This window comes from Lipophrys pholis (assembly GCF_963383615.2).
Source record: "Lipophrys pholis genome assembly, chromosome: 10".
Classification (NCBI taxonomy): Eukaryota; Metazoa; Chordata; class Actinopteri; order Blenniiformes; family Blenniidae; genus Lipophrys; species Lipophrys pholis.
Window position 1 is genome coordinate 14,049,039 of NC_137640.1, and position 14,080 is coordinate 14,063,118.

At 40.8% G+C, this 14,080-nt stretch overlaps 1 protein-coding gene across 2 annotated transcripts in view; it reads right to left on the reverse strand.

The window, feature by feature from the left end:
• agbl4 (AGBL carboxypeptidase 4) overlaps nucleotides 1-14,080 on the reverse strand; it is a 303,990-nt gene that overhangs the window by 52,672 nt on the left and 237,238 nt on the right. The gene's annotated exons all lie outside the window — the stretch shown is intronic.

The following is a 14,080-nucleotide window of genomic DNA, read 5'->3' on the forward strand; positions in this document are numbered from 1 at the left end:
TTCATTTATTTATTTGGAACCAAATGTTCTTGTTGAATTGGTCATGTGCAACATTTACATAACCACATAACCTTTTTGCACACACAAGCAAAAGGGTATAGCAGCATTATGACATTTTCATGAGCTCATGATATTTTAACATTACAGACATGGACCTGTGATGACGTGAATGCCCTCCTTTCCTGGTGTAGTGAACTTCTCTCATATAGTGATGACTGAGGGAGTGAACAAGGTAATGCAAGCATATGGGTGAGAACCCGCATGTCATCTGGGGACACACAAACAGTGGACACATGTCAGCTTCCATTAACCCTCTCCCATCTGTCTGTCTCTGTTTATCTCACTCTACGCCCCCCTACTGGGATATCAAGTAGGTCATGAAGGACAGTAACGCTCTACGTACAAAAAGCAGCACTAAAGTGTGGCCTTGTGGACAAAACTTTCCTGTTTTCAACACTTTGCACGCAAAGCTCATTCTCTTCTTTTACATATCACTACACATTCAGTTAAATGATCCCATGTCAAAAAAGATCTACTGTACTGAATTATCGATGCTACGGGCTTCAATAATTCAGGATACCCAGCAGTACATTGTGCTGACAGTGTCATAGAGTTTTCCGATATACGACTGAGCGTTCCTCCAGAGAGCCTGCCGAAGTTTCTCTGCTCAGCGGGCAGCAGGTAACCCACCGCTGCTGCCAAAAGGTTAACAACAGACAACGAATGTCAATATTTATACTTAGGATGGGATTTGCCACATATTATCTTAGGAATGGCCCTCATAGGCACAGGCCTAAACGAATTGCGTGAAAAAGTGGCACGTCACATTTTCTTCTTCTTAACACCAATTAAGTAGACCGGCATGTTACAGTAGCATCAGTGGCACAAATCCTCCCATCCTGAAGAGGAGGGTTGTTGATGAGAGCACAGAAGACAGAATGAAACATCAAGCTGTAATGCTATATCCTTGAGTCTGACAAATGAGGCGCCGGCTCCCCTCTGGTCTTGGCAGATACCTATGAAGGAATGCATCAATCCAATTGCCTTTCCCACCCCGTCTGTCACACAGCTCCGCATTTCCCTTCCACTTGTGGCATGCACATGCTCGCGCACGGGGAGGAGACACATAAACAGGAATTATATGTCACAGTTACGCCACCTCTCAGAGTTCCCATCCTGTATTTCTTACTAGTCTTTTCTAATCCATCCCCAACACCTCATGTTACATTTCCCCAACCGCCCACCCACCCCTCGTTTGAGAGCAACACCTAGCTGTGTGCAGGTGCAAGGCTGCTGGCAGACTGTCAGCTTGAGTCTCCTCTACTTAAGCCACACATACATGCGTGCACACACTTACACAGACACCCTAACGCAGCTTGGCTCCAACACAGGCTCTTCCCACTCGGTGAAACGGTCCCCACACAGCGAGCTAGATTACACTCTCCCTGTCAACACATAAAGAACGACTAACAGCGAGCGTGTTAAAGGTTGGAAAACGCTGGCTGTCAACATGGAAGGGAAATAACACACAGAAGATAGAAAAGTGATTCCTTTAGAACAACTTTACAAAAGCATGCATTGCTTTGCTACTGTTATCAAAAAAGAAGAAACGGTAATATATTCCTATGCACATTTGAACTATGAAAATTGGACTTTTTATTCATGCAGATTAGGACAAAAGACTTCTTTTTAAACTTTTTATATTTAATGTACCCTGGTAATACATTGCTTTATGAGTCTGTGCCCCGTAATACTACTCTGCAGCTTCAAGTACCCAGAGATCATTTACATTGTGGTGCAGAACAAAGGAGCACACATGCGATAACAATGACCCTTCGCTCCTATTATGAAAATAGACTCTATAGATAAGATTTAGATTAAGATGAATATCAACTGTAGCGATTGAAAATTAAACTACCATAGATTAAAGATGGATTCATATTATGTTAATATGCGAAGTGCAAAAGTAATTAAAATTTAACAAATGATTTCTTGTCCAGTACGAACACACAGAAGTCAACACACGCATGCACATAGACATAGACGGTGCGGTGACCTCTGGAGCTGTGAACATGGAGCTGGTGTCAGTCCGCATGGCCCAGGGTCATCTGACAGCTCTAAACAAGAGTCTCATTAACACCAGGCCATTAAAAGCGCCTGCTGGTCAGCTTGTGTGTGTGTGTGTGTGTGTGTGTGGGTGTGTGTGTGTGTGTGTGTGTGTGTGTGTGTGTGTGTGTGTGTGTGTGGCGCTGTGAACTTGTGGTCCAGGTTGACACTGAGTGAGGAAGACAAGTGTCAGTTTGGTTTTCAGCCATCAGACGGTGGAGAGTGGTCAGACATACAGTGACGTATGGTTGACGGAGGAGGCGAAACGTTCAGCAGCAACATAGCAGCATCTACAGATGTGCTGTGGACATTTATTATTTTTTTTAACACAGTGATTGTGAGTGTTTCTCAGTGCATCGAGATGATAATAGTAATTTGCTGCACCTAAATCTAAATTTCACTGCTGATACAAATAAATCCAGAACTCAAAGAAGCTACGATTTCTTGCTATTTCATCAAAATGCTGACAAAGAACAACCTCTGTTGCTTCCGGGATGGTTGCTTCCTTTTAGTGGGCATGACTTAGTATGAAAATTGGTGGATGCTAGTAAGATAAATCTTTGACAAAACTCAAACAACTACTTTTCTGTGAGAAGAATTCAACCAAACAAATGCTTTGATGCTTTCAGATTCACAGCAAGGGTGCAATTATGTTTGTGGCGAAACAAGAAAAAGAAAACACAGAGAAAAAACAAACAAAAAAGCATTTCTTATGGGTTTTTGTCGATTTGTGTTATTGCGGGTTGTTACTCCTATTATAAATGCATTATTCCTATTATAAATAAGCCATTGCAAAAAAAAGAAGAAGAAAAAATCTTGACTAAAACTTGACTGTAGTTATCTGAAAGACACTCGGTATCATTAACCAGAGACTGAACAGACCACCACTGGAGAAAATTAACCCAAAATGCCAGAATAAACACTTTTATTGATGCAGCTGCACTCAGTTCTCAGTGGGTTGCAGTGTTCAACATGTTCGTGTAACTTCGTATTGATGTGGCATTTACCTGTCGCTTAAATCAAGGAAACCTCATGATAAGAGTCAGATAACCTCCCATCTTATAACACTTCTCTTGCTTTCCATCATAATAATCGAAATATGGTTCGTTAATGGACTCAGGAGTGTTTACTGAAAGATGACAAAAAAATGAAAAAAAAAAACACTGAAGTGTATAAGGAAAGTATAACATTACTATCAATTATCTTATGAATGAGTTTGACTTTGTGAGTGTTGGAATCTGTTGCTTTTAACCATCAGTATGTTTGTATGTTGTGCTTCGACAGTAAGAAGAGAGTTGTCATGGTGGTAGAGTGGTGAACAGTGTCGCCTCACAAGGGAATCTAAACGCTGTTGCCAGTGTGAGTTTTCTTCAAGTACTCTGGTATCGTCCCCCAATCCAAAGACATGTACTATGTATCTTGACCGGTGACTGTAAACTCTCAATCAATGTGTGTGTGTGTGTTCATCTGTCTCTCTGTGATGGACTGGCGGTCTGTCCAGTGTGTAAGGTGCCCTTCACCCTCAATGTCAATTGGCTTCATCTGCGTGACCCCAAAATTAAATAAGGTGGGTATAGAAGATGGATGGATGGATGGATGGATGGACAAAGTATGTACTCTTTCAGCATTGTCCTATCCAGGTATGTGACTTTCTCCTGCTCATCAGTACTTTTGACTTCAGTTGAAATTTCCTGATGAATGTAGGTGTGAGTGTGAGTGATTGTCTTTCCGTGTTAGCTGTGTGATGAACCTGTCCAGGATGTACCCTGCCTTTGGCCCAGTGTCAGATGGGATCAGTTCCAGCTTTTGTACACTTGTTTGGATTAAGTGTACAAAGGAAGGATGTATGGATGTGAAGATTAACTTTGGGGTTGCAGTTATAATGGTAACCGAATGATGATACTTGCATTTTTGGCATGTATGTTTCTACAGGAGAAGTAAAAAGGCACTAAGTCATCTTTGAGAGTCTGTTGGACTTGGCATGTGTCAGTGCTTCAAGGGTTTACTAGAAACGGTCTAATTTATCACATCTAATTAATTTTAGTCCGACACTGAGAGGAGTTATCGTATTCCCTCAATCGGCTCCCCACTTTGCCTCCTCCTGACAGACAACAGGAGGAAATACTCAGATAAACTCTCAAAGCCTGAAAACACCACAGCTTTTGTTTTTTTTTGAAGTCTCCCTCTCTTCTGAGGCTGATTCGCCATGCATGTTTAGTCAGCTTCACATTACCATTTAAATAAAGAGGCTGGCTAAATGACCACTGGTAGAACATAAAAAGTGAAATTAAATTGTTTTTCTTTCTCAGGGATATTCTCTCCTCTTTCGAGCTCAAGCTCATCATCATTTTTAATTTGTTTAGTCTGGGGCGTGGATGGTTGATAAAAATGTGCGGAAGAATCCAAATGCAAAATGAACTATTCATCTTTGATTACAAGGCAAGCCTAATCTCTTTAATGGGCAACAATGACTCACAAAGCTAAGCAGACTTGAAACAACTCAGGTATGTTAATTTCTTGAGAGGAATTGATTGCGATAATCTAAAGCAACAACAAACAAGAAAATGGCATGAGCAACCACTGGGCATAAAGTTAGTTTCAAAGCAGACTGCGTGATGAAAAGGGATAATGTCAAATCATAGAGCTGCACTGAATACCAATAAGAAAAGAAATACAAAGGCCCCCGAGGCCTATTCTGTATACAGAAGATAACTTGTAACAATCATGATCTGCATTCATTCATTTACAGTTCTAAGAAAAACATACATGCAAAACAGAGTAGATGAAATAATACAATAGATTGTAATTGTCATTTAAACGCCCGACAACTTGTTTCTGTTGTTGGTATAAAACAAGTCCAGCAACTAAATCTAAATAACCTCAAAGGAGGAAATTATGTTTACAATTTTTATATGCAAGCAAATCTTTGATTTTGAGGCTATATGTTGCTTTTATTTAATAACTTTAGAATAGGAATGACTATTGTAACACTGACAATCTTGCTAAGCTTAAGCTTTTTATTTAGTGTCGTAATGAAATAGATGCTCCACACTGTATCTGGATGCAGGGAATATATGTGTGAAGTTTTCAGTACCACTGATTTCTGTTTACCTGAAGATGGTGACAATAAATGCAGTCATATGTATTGAGTGAAAACATGCTGCTGACATGCGACACCCATCATGAAGGAGACGAGCAGATTGTATCGGACACAGATTGATTGCCCTTGAAATCCAACAAAATTGCTTAGCTTGTAACAAGCTTTATTTACTACATTAAATTACCATTAAAATGCTATTAGCGCAATTAGTTGATTTCCATTTTTAAAGAACACATCTTTAGTAAGAGAGGCACGAAGAAGAAGGGTTGGGGAGTGTCGGTGGGGTGGGGGGAGGGAGGGGGGGAGGGAGGGGGGACAAAAGGAAAAGAAGAAGTGAGAAAGAACATTGAGAGGAAGGAGGTGAAAAGAAAAGAGGATATGAGCAAAGAGGTGAGTTGAGTCAGGAAGGAGAGCGCTGTGGGAGATGAATATTAAGCAGCAATAGTGATTAGGGTGGTGTGGCAGAGTGGCACCGTGACAGTGACATTGGCTGCCATTGGCAGTCCCTGCCACGGCGATTCACTGGAACCTGCTTCATTTGGGCCGTAATTAACTTAAATGTTCAGAGAATGAAAAATTCATCATCACTTTGAATCTTGCTAATTGGGGGAGCCATCTGCATTAATAGAGGCCATTTGGATGCTCTGTGTTTAAGTATGCATGTGTGAGTGAGTGCACATCCACAGGTATGTCTGTGTGTTCACCGGAGCCCAGTCTTGCAACCACTCACCAGAGGCACTGACGGACTTCAAACTTTTTTATCGTTAAAAGTACAAAAATAAGCTCCTTACAAATGATAAGGGCCCCTGAATATCGCTGGCAGCAGAGAGGAATTTAACAGCTCCCGTCAAGACTTCCCAGCATATCTTATCATACAGTTAACCGACAATGTATGAGCACACAGCTGAATGAGACCACAGTCGGTACCTCATCAATATGTGTGAAAACCAAAGGCACAAATAATCAGTTGAAGCGCATTGTCTGTTAACCCTGCAGTCACTGTTGAGATAAATACAGCAGCAGAGGAATATGGGAGTACATAATGTAATGAAAAAAGTGCTATATTTCACTGACAGATGCACGCTCCAGTGATGCTATCAAATGCCATGTAGATGAGGTGAAACTGCCTCAGATAGAAAAGAAAAAAAGAAAACAATCAAGGAATTGGCAAACAAAAACAAATCTCGAAGAAATTAGACAATCAAGTCTTCCACCTATAGTCACACTAATGGCACAAAGGAGATTCAATTAGAAACGCACAAGCTTGAGTCTTTTATTGCTTTCTAATTGTTTTCAATAATGAGAAAGCTTTCGGTGCCTTTAAGGGAAGCATAATGCGGGATAAGCAGAATAAGTGAGCCTGGTTCAAACTCAGTCAAGGTTGGCATATCGAATCAGTCAGTGACAAACAGACACAAAAACATATTCCATAAATGCCGACAGATCAAGGATACCCTCAATAATCTGCATTTAATATATACGGTTGAATGTATTTATTAATAGTTTCTGTTCTGTGCATACAGCGAACACACGCTGCAGAATAGGTCAGTGTGAATTGCTTCTGTCTGTTGGGGCAACAAAGATTAACAGTGGCAGCAGTGAGCAAGAAATTTAGACTAATGCCCATTTATTTCCTTGCGGTAAGGCTGGAGCCAGACCACCATGACAGTGGACAACAACAAGGCAGAGTGGAAAGAGTGAAAAGCCTGTAATCAACTTCTGAGTGTTGGGTTTAGACTTTTAGTTGGTGGCCAGTGTGCCATTAAGTTTAGTTCAGCCTGGGTGGTTGTGCTATATGGAGTGTGTTTCATATTCCGTAATAAAGCATGCCACTGTGTGTCCTTCCTCTAAATCCTATGAGGCTTTGTGTGTGTGTGTGTGTGTGTGTGTGTGTGTGTGTGTGTGTGTGTGTGTGTGTGTGTGTGTGTGTGTGTGTGTGTGTGTGTGTGTGTGTGTGTGTGTGTGTGTGTGTGTGTGTGTGTGTATGTGTGTGTGTGATCCTGGAAACATCAAACCTTGTTACTCTGCGGTGAAGTATGCACCCAGTGCACCCTCTCTCAACTTCCCCGTCCACCAGGCGACAGAGGCGGTTGTATATTCCCATTCAAAACACTAACAATGTCATAAGGAGAATTCATTACCTCCACCTATTATGCGGCACTGCTGTGTGCACCATGTCTGCGTGCGATGCAAAAGGTGAACAAGATAACGACAGACAATGTTCCAAGAAGCTCCATAAAATCACAGAAATGACCGTATTCATTAGGCTGTGTGTGTGACACAAATACAATATGTCTCCCTGTATACTGCGGCACGGGGAGGACACAGTGTTTATGCATCAGACAGCCTGGCTGCAGAGCCCAACCCAGTCTGGACCAGCTCAGCCCAGCCCAGCTCGACCCAGCCGGCACTAATCCATCATCACCACCACTGAATCATCGCGCAGCCAATAAAGGCAGGCGGCAATACATTACAGACATGTGGCAGGCTTTAGCGATAATGACATTGAGAAGTCCCCTTGGGCTATAGGAAAAGCCTGGGCGTATGACACACTTGCTTACAGAGGCAATAATATATGGAAATGCATCAGTGTGTGAGACTGAGGAGGGGACTGAGGAGACGAGGGAGTCTAGCTCATATTGTTTACAAGGGAATAAAGAGGAAATGGCCTTCAGTGACTAATGCCAATTAGTTGTAATGCAATGTAATGTCAAACATAGCTAACGTTTACAGATAAGGCACATTCAATCAATCAATCAATCAATCAATCAATCAATCAATCATTCATTCATTATTTGTATAACAACTCTCAGACATTGAAGTGTTATCTAAAGTGCTTTGCAATGGACTGACAAGGTCATTAGAAATTAATGTGCTCATAAATGCACAAAAATACATACATGAATCTACACGTTTGTATGAAAGTGCACATAGACACACATCCGCACACAACTACACACATACACAAAGCAATATCATTTTATGCACTTATGTATACAGACTAATACACAACAAAACAGTTGAAGGAAACAACTGAATAAAAAGGTGACTGAAAGGATTAAAATGGTAAATGGATTTCTCTTATATAGCACTGATTAGCAACACGCACGCACGCACGCACGCACGCACGCATGCACGCACGCACGCACACGGGGGATCAAACCTGCAACCATCCAATTGAGAGACATCCTGCTCTGCCAGCTGAGTCATACTGCCCATAGCCGTTCCATATTTGACTGACCTATAGAGTTCCGTATATCCATAACTGACACATAATAAACAGGCGGCACGGGAGAGTAGCAGTGAGCTCTAAAGGACAGAATTTTTCACGCTACATGGGTTTTCCAGTGTTGGGTATGCATATTCTCCCTGGAGTTCCACAAGGGATTGTGGCTTTTTCCAGCGGCCCAAAAGCCTACCTATGACGTTTATTAGTGACTTATGATCACCTGAAGGAGTGAACGTGTGTTTGGGTTCATTATCTATTTAGACCTTGGATGGACTGGTGCATTTTGTCTTTTGGCCAGTTGAGAGCTGGAATTAGCTTGAGCTCCCTAGCCTAGAATAGGAGTATAGAAAATGCATTGACGTCTAATAAAATGTAATGGTGTATTTAGAGTAGACCTTTTCTCAATAGAATAGCACTAAAACGTTTTAGATTACGGCCTCTGGAAACAAGCTACCTACTTTCAATCTGACATGTCAACACCTGTATACCTGATATAAACCTGATATATGACCTGACCTGATATAAACAAACACAGCACAATGTGTCACATTGTTGTCTTCTCATTTTACCTGCTAATTATTGTGACCTACGAACGTTGGGGCGAAACTTAAGTTTTTGTCTGCATGTATTTATTGGTTTGTATGTATTATACCAACTTTTCACAAGAACTACTGACCCAAATTGCATGTGTGGGAGCCACAGTGTCGTCTGTGTGGAACATTGGATACCCCCATACTTTACACCATTCCATTTTTTATTATCATACTTTAATTGTTTCCTCATTTGTAATGTTCAATATATACACCTTGGTTAACACTTTAGACACAGGCACTGTGTGCCCCTGCTCTGTTTCGCACCGTGACGTTGCTCTCTGACAGGCTAGTTAGCATCACATGCTAGTGATGCTAACTGGGTTCCGCGAACAAATGTGGCGCTGGCGAAAGTACGCGCTCTACAAAGAGCCTGTTCCAGTTGCTTCCCTGCCCTTGCAGATGCACAAACATGCAAAAACGCCAAACTTTAAAAAACGAAAGGAAAGTGTGAGGGAACGTGAGGGCAAGATCGTGGTGACAGGAGCCGACAGCAAGGCAGGTGACAATAGACAGCTAAAGTTAGATGTGGTGTGAAAAGGCACTAAGAGCTCACACGGTTTTATGCATCTGTCTCTGTGGCAATGTGTCTGCCTCCATGGTGTCAGACTCCTGGGTGACATGTTGAAAGAACTAAATCTCTGCTATTGTATGAAAACTCAAACTCTAATTTTACTTTTTGCATTTAAATTAAAAGTTTACTGGCTTGCTGTGAGCTCAGGAAATTTGCATTAGCCTCTGGGTCATTAAGGGCTTATGAAACCCATTTCAGCACACACAGCCACCAATTTGAAATTACAAACTCTTTTGACATGAGTTAGGTGGTATTCCAGTGTAAAAAAAAAAAAAAAAAATGACACCTTAAAAGCTTGAGGTAAGTTTGTGCTTCGAGTTATTGGACAGATTTGACCCTGATTTCGGTGGTTTAAAAATACAGATTGAGGTGAAAATGCCATCGGTGAAAATAAAGTCACTCATCACATTTAAAAAAAAAAAAAACCTCCAACTTCTCAAAACTTAGCAGCAAACAATGGATTACAGCTACAGTGATTTGGGACTGAAGCAGGAGAAAGGTTGTGAATATTGCTGTCAGCATCGGATGGTTCAGGATAATTTGTTGCTGTTGAAATTTAAACAGCTACAAAGTCAATGCAGGAGAAAAAAAACTAAAAACTTTCCCATTTTGTTTGGCATTAGAGACAGTTGTTGGGGGGGGGGGTCACCAAAGTATGAGATTGTTCCTTTGGGGCCAACAAATGTCTGCTGACATATTTTAGTGTCGAACACAGCAGCATAAAGCTGTTTTCCTGACCAAAAACAAACTTTTGTCTTTGAAACACAATGAATGATGGAAAAGAAAAAAAGTCCTTGATAATTTGGCCAGGAAGCAGAGCATTTTGTCACCTGCATGAGTCTCATGCAGTGTTGGAAATAAAGAATTATACAGTATGCGTTAGTGTACTACTACTATTTTTATTAATGCCTATAATGAGTAGCTGCGTATTTACAATTCCATTAAAATATTTCAGTGAGCTTGTGTTTGATCCATTTCACAAGAAGCTGCTGGCTGTCCTGCTCTTTAAGTTATTAGTGCGGCAGTTGCTGGTTACTATTCCACTAAACTTTTGTTTATGAGGGTGCCGGAGAACCTGAACTCCGGTCTCGCTGAAAACATGAAACAAGTCAAACTACGAATCATTAACATTAGCCAGTGTCCACGGGAAGCTTGCAGCTATACACAAACATTACCTTACCTTGAATCAGTCGTCAGAACCGGGGCGGAAGGTTCAGCTAATCAGGCACAAGAAAACGAGACGAGACAAACGACATACTTCTTTTGACAAGTGAGCATGAGGTACAAAAGAAAGACGAGAGGTTTGTGCTGATAGAATAAAAGTCTTGATTTATTTTTGTTTGTCTATACATTAAACAGGTGTTCCTGAATGCAGCAAGAGAAAACACAGAACAGGATGCTAAGCGTCAAAGAGGTCGCATAGCAGAGGTGTGGCCGGTTTAGCAAAGACATGTACACTCTCTATCGCATAAACTTGAAACATTTTCTGCAGATGTATTGTTGCCTCTGAGAGGCTAAAGTAGGGTGAGGGAGTGTTTACTGCAATAGTCTTGAAAATCTTTTCACATTTATTGGAAATACTCCATACAGTAATAACCCTGTCTTTCCCTAATGATCATTGCAATGCATTTATAACTAGTACAGACAGGTAAATACCCAAGAAGCCCTGTATAGCTCAGTTTAACTGATACTCATACTTGAAAAGAGTACTAACAGTTCGTTATGGATTTGTCATGTCGCCATTGTCCCCTTTCGAACTCAAGACTGTGCAGATAACATTCAACTTTCACCTTTTCGGTTATCCATTCTGTGCCTGGCCCTCCATCTAGCAGTGATGTGGTACCAGGTTAGTAACTCAACACCTGCATAGGAACTCAATTACACACAAAAACTCTCTGGGTCAGTTGTCTGGACCAGAGCAAAGCTTACAACTGAACCGTTAGAAAACAGTCCAACGAATGGCTTAAGTGCTTCCATTAAAACCCACTGCTGTGTATTTACACACACCAGTCACAGTAGAGAGGTGCCAGCATATTTCATGTCCACAAACACAGTTGGAGTAGTCGAGGGGGTAAACAAAAAAAAACAAACAAAAAAAACAACAACAAAAAAACATGCATACATACTGAAAGGTTGACCACTCACACCCCCATCCCCCAAAACTTAACCAGCTTGGTGCAGGAAAGATCCTTTGTATTGGGGAGCAGGGAAATATAAATGCACTTTCTGTCAGATTAGGCCAAGCTCACAGTAAGTCAATTATGAACAAATTGCTACACCCAGTTTGTAATTTCAAACGCTTAAAATCACAAGAATATTGTTTAAGGAACAGTGAGGGACAAAAATTAACAACTGGGGACAGATTCACAGGAAGAAAAAAAATAAAAGTTAATAAATTGCTTGGACTGACATGAACAAAACAGTGAAATTACCTGAAAGAGTCTGTGATTTCTGAGTTTTTAACTTGTGATGGGCTCCTTCTGGAATCAAAATCAGAACATGATTTTTGCTGAAGACCTCGTCTACTGTAACATCCTTTGCCCAGTCCAAGTGAGATTTCATTTCTGACAATCTGGCATGCAACCAGCTGAACAGCAGTATGCTCCAACTTCTACGGTCAACTGATTGTGAGCTAATAATCAAATACTATCTAGAGAGTAACCTGATCTAACCAGTAAAAATGCATATTTCTGAAAATACACTGCAACAATGTAAATTGATAGACAACAGGTGCTAGAAGCAGATGCATCCATTTAAAATCAGCAACGTTTGAGGTACTTCTGAAACTCACAGCTGAGGATATAATCACTATCTACAATATTTGGATGGATAGCATATAAGTGTTGATACAGTAATAGCAGGGTTGTTGATTTTGCAAAGTATTTTGGCTTAGAATTTGATTAGCTGAGGGGATAGTGGCGGTTGACACACCTGAATTAAACATAGCTGTATGACGATAAAAACATAGAAAAACAGCACCATTTGAGGTCCGATAGATCAGTTCTTTAACCGTTTGCTGGTAGCACCGTCAACCAGTAAAAATCTCAGAATGCGATACAGAGACAGAACACAACCACTGATCAACTGCACAACATAGCAAAGAGCGGAGATATATATTCAGAGACGACCCCTCACACAGACACCCCTTTACAGCAGCATCTTTAAGCAGGTAATAAAACGGATTCCTCCGAAGAATGATATTTGTGTACTGAGGTGTTTTACAAGGTTTATATGCTGTACATGTTGAGAGTAACCAGGTATAGCTTTTCCTATAGATTTTTTTTTTTTTTTTTTAATATACACACATATAGTTTACAGTCACTGACAAACAAACACCAGAGTAACAATGAGGTAGGATGGTGAAGTTAGATGAAGTAGAACCGGTTTGTGGATTGTATACAAAGTTACTGATACCTTTAATAAAAATATAGGCCGAACAATGCGTTTCTCCCGTTTTCTCTTTTCTAAGTAAGTCAGACACCGTATCTGAGGCTCAAACAGTAAATGTGTCTGGTGTACGTTTAGTTCTGAAAACTGTGGTGAAATGGAGCCATTTATCTTGTTCCACACAGTGAAGCTAAAAACAAAACTAAAAAAAAAAAATCTTTTTTTTTTTTTTCTCCCCCAATCAAACTGTCGAGAAAGCAACACAAAGCTCCTTCACTAGTGAAGCTTTGACAGGTGTTTACAACATGAGCCAAAACACCAGGCGAGGACAGGATTTGCTATTATCTTGATAACAGATGCGTTTCTAAATCTAGTCCATACAAACGATCGGGAGCGTGAAGAAGTAGATGTGGCACAGGAAGAGCAGGTAGAGGATGACAGGGTGGCCGGGGTTAGGTTTCCTGCGTATTGCTACTTTGTGTGTGTCTGTAAAGAGTACTGGAAAGCCTGGGTGTCGTATTCCACAGCCACACAAACCCATAACATCCATTAATGGCTCTGCAGGGTTATGTAACGGGTGTGTGTTACTAATATGCCGCTAAAGCCCAAACGGTTCCTCTGCGAGTGACTTGGTACATTTGATAGAGAGATTGGCCTTGCCACCACAGATTAAGCCAAATCTGGGTTAAAAACCATACAGCACTTCCATACAGCTTGCATCCACTGAAGATGGTTTTAGTTAAAGGATTAGGCTTAATGGCGCTCCAGGAAACCAGCCTTTAAAAAAAACAAAGTGATAATGTTTAGATGATGCAACAGCTCTATTAACGCTCTTTCTTTAAGCATTGCTTTAAACACAAGCCCATTTTGGCATCAAACAACAAAGAAACAAACACAAATACGCCGGCAATGTGTCAGAATTTCAGCAAGATTGCTTTTGCACAGCAGAAATCTTTTCTTTTAAATCACGTGTTTTCAATAAACTCTAGCACACGTAAACCTCACATGTTGCTTTGTACAGGGGAAAAATGAAAACAAAGGGTACTCAACAACCACCCCACCCCCCCAAAAAAAAAATTAAAAATAAAATATCA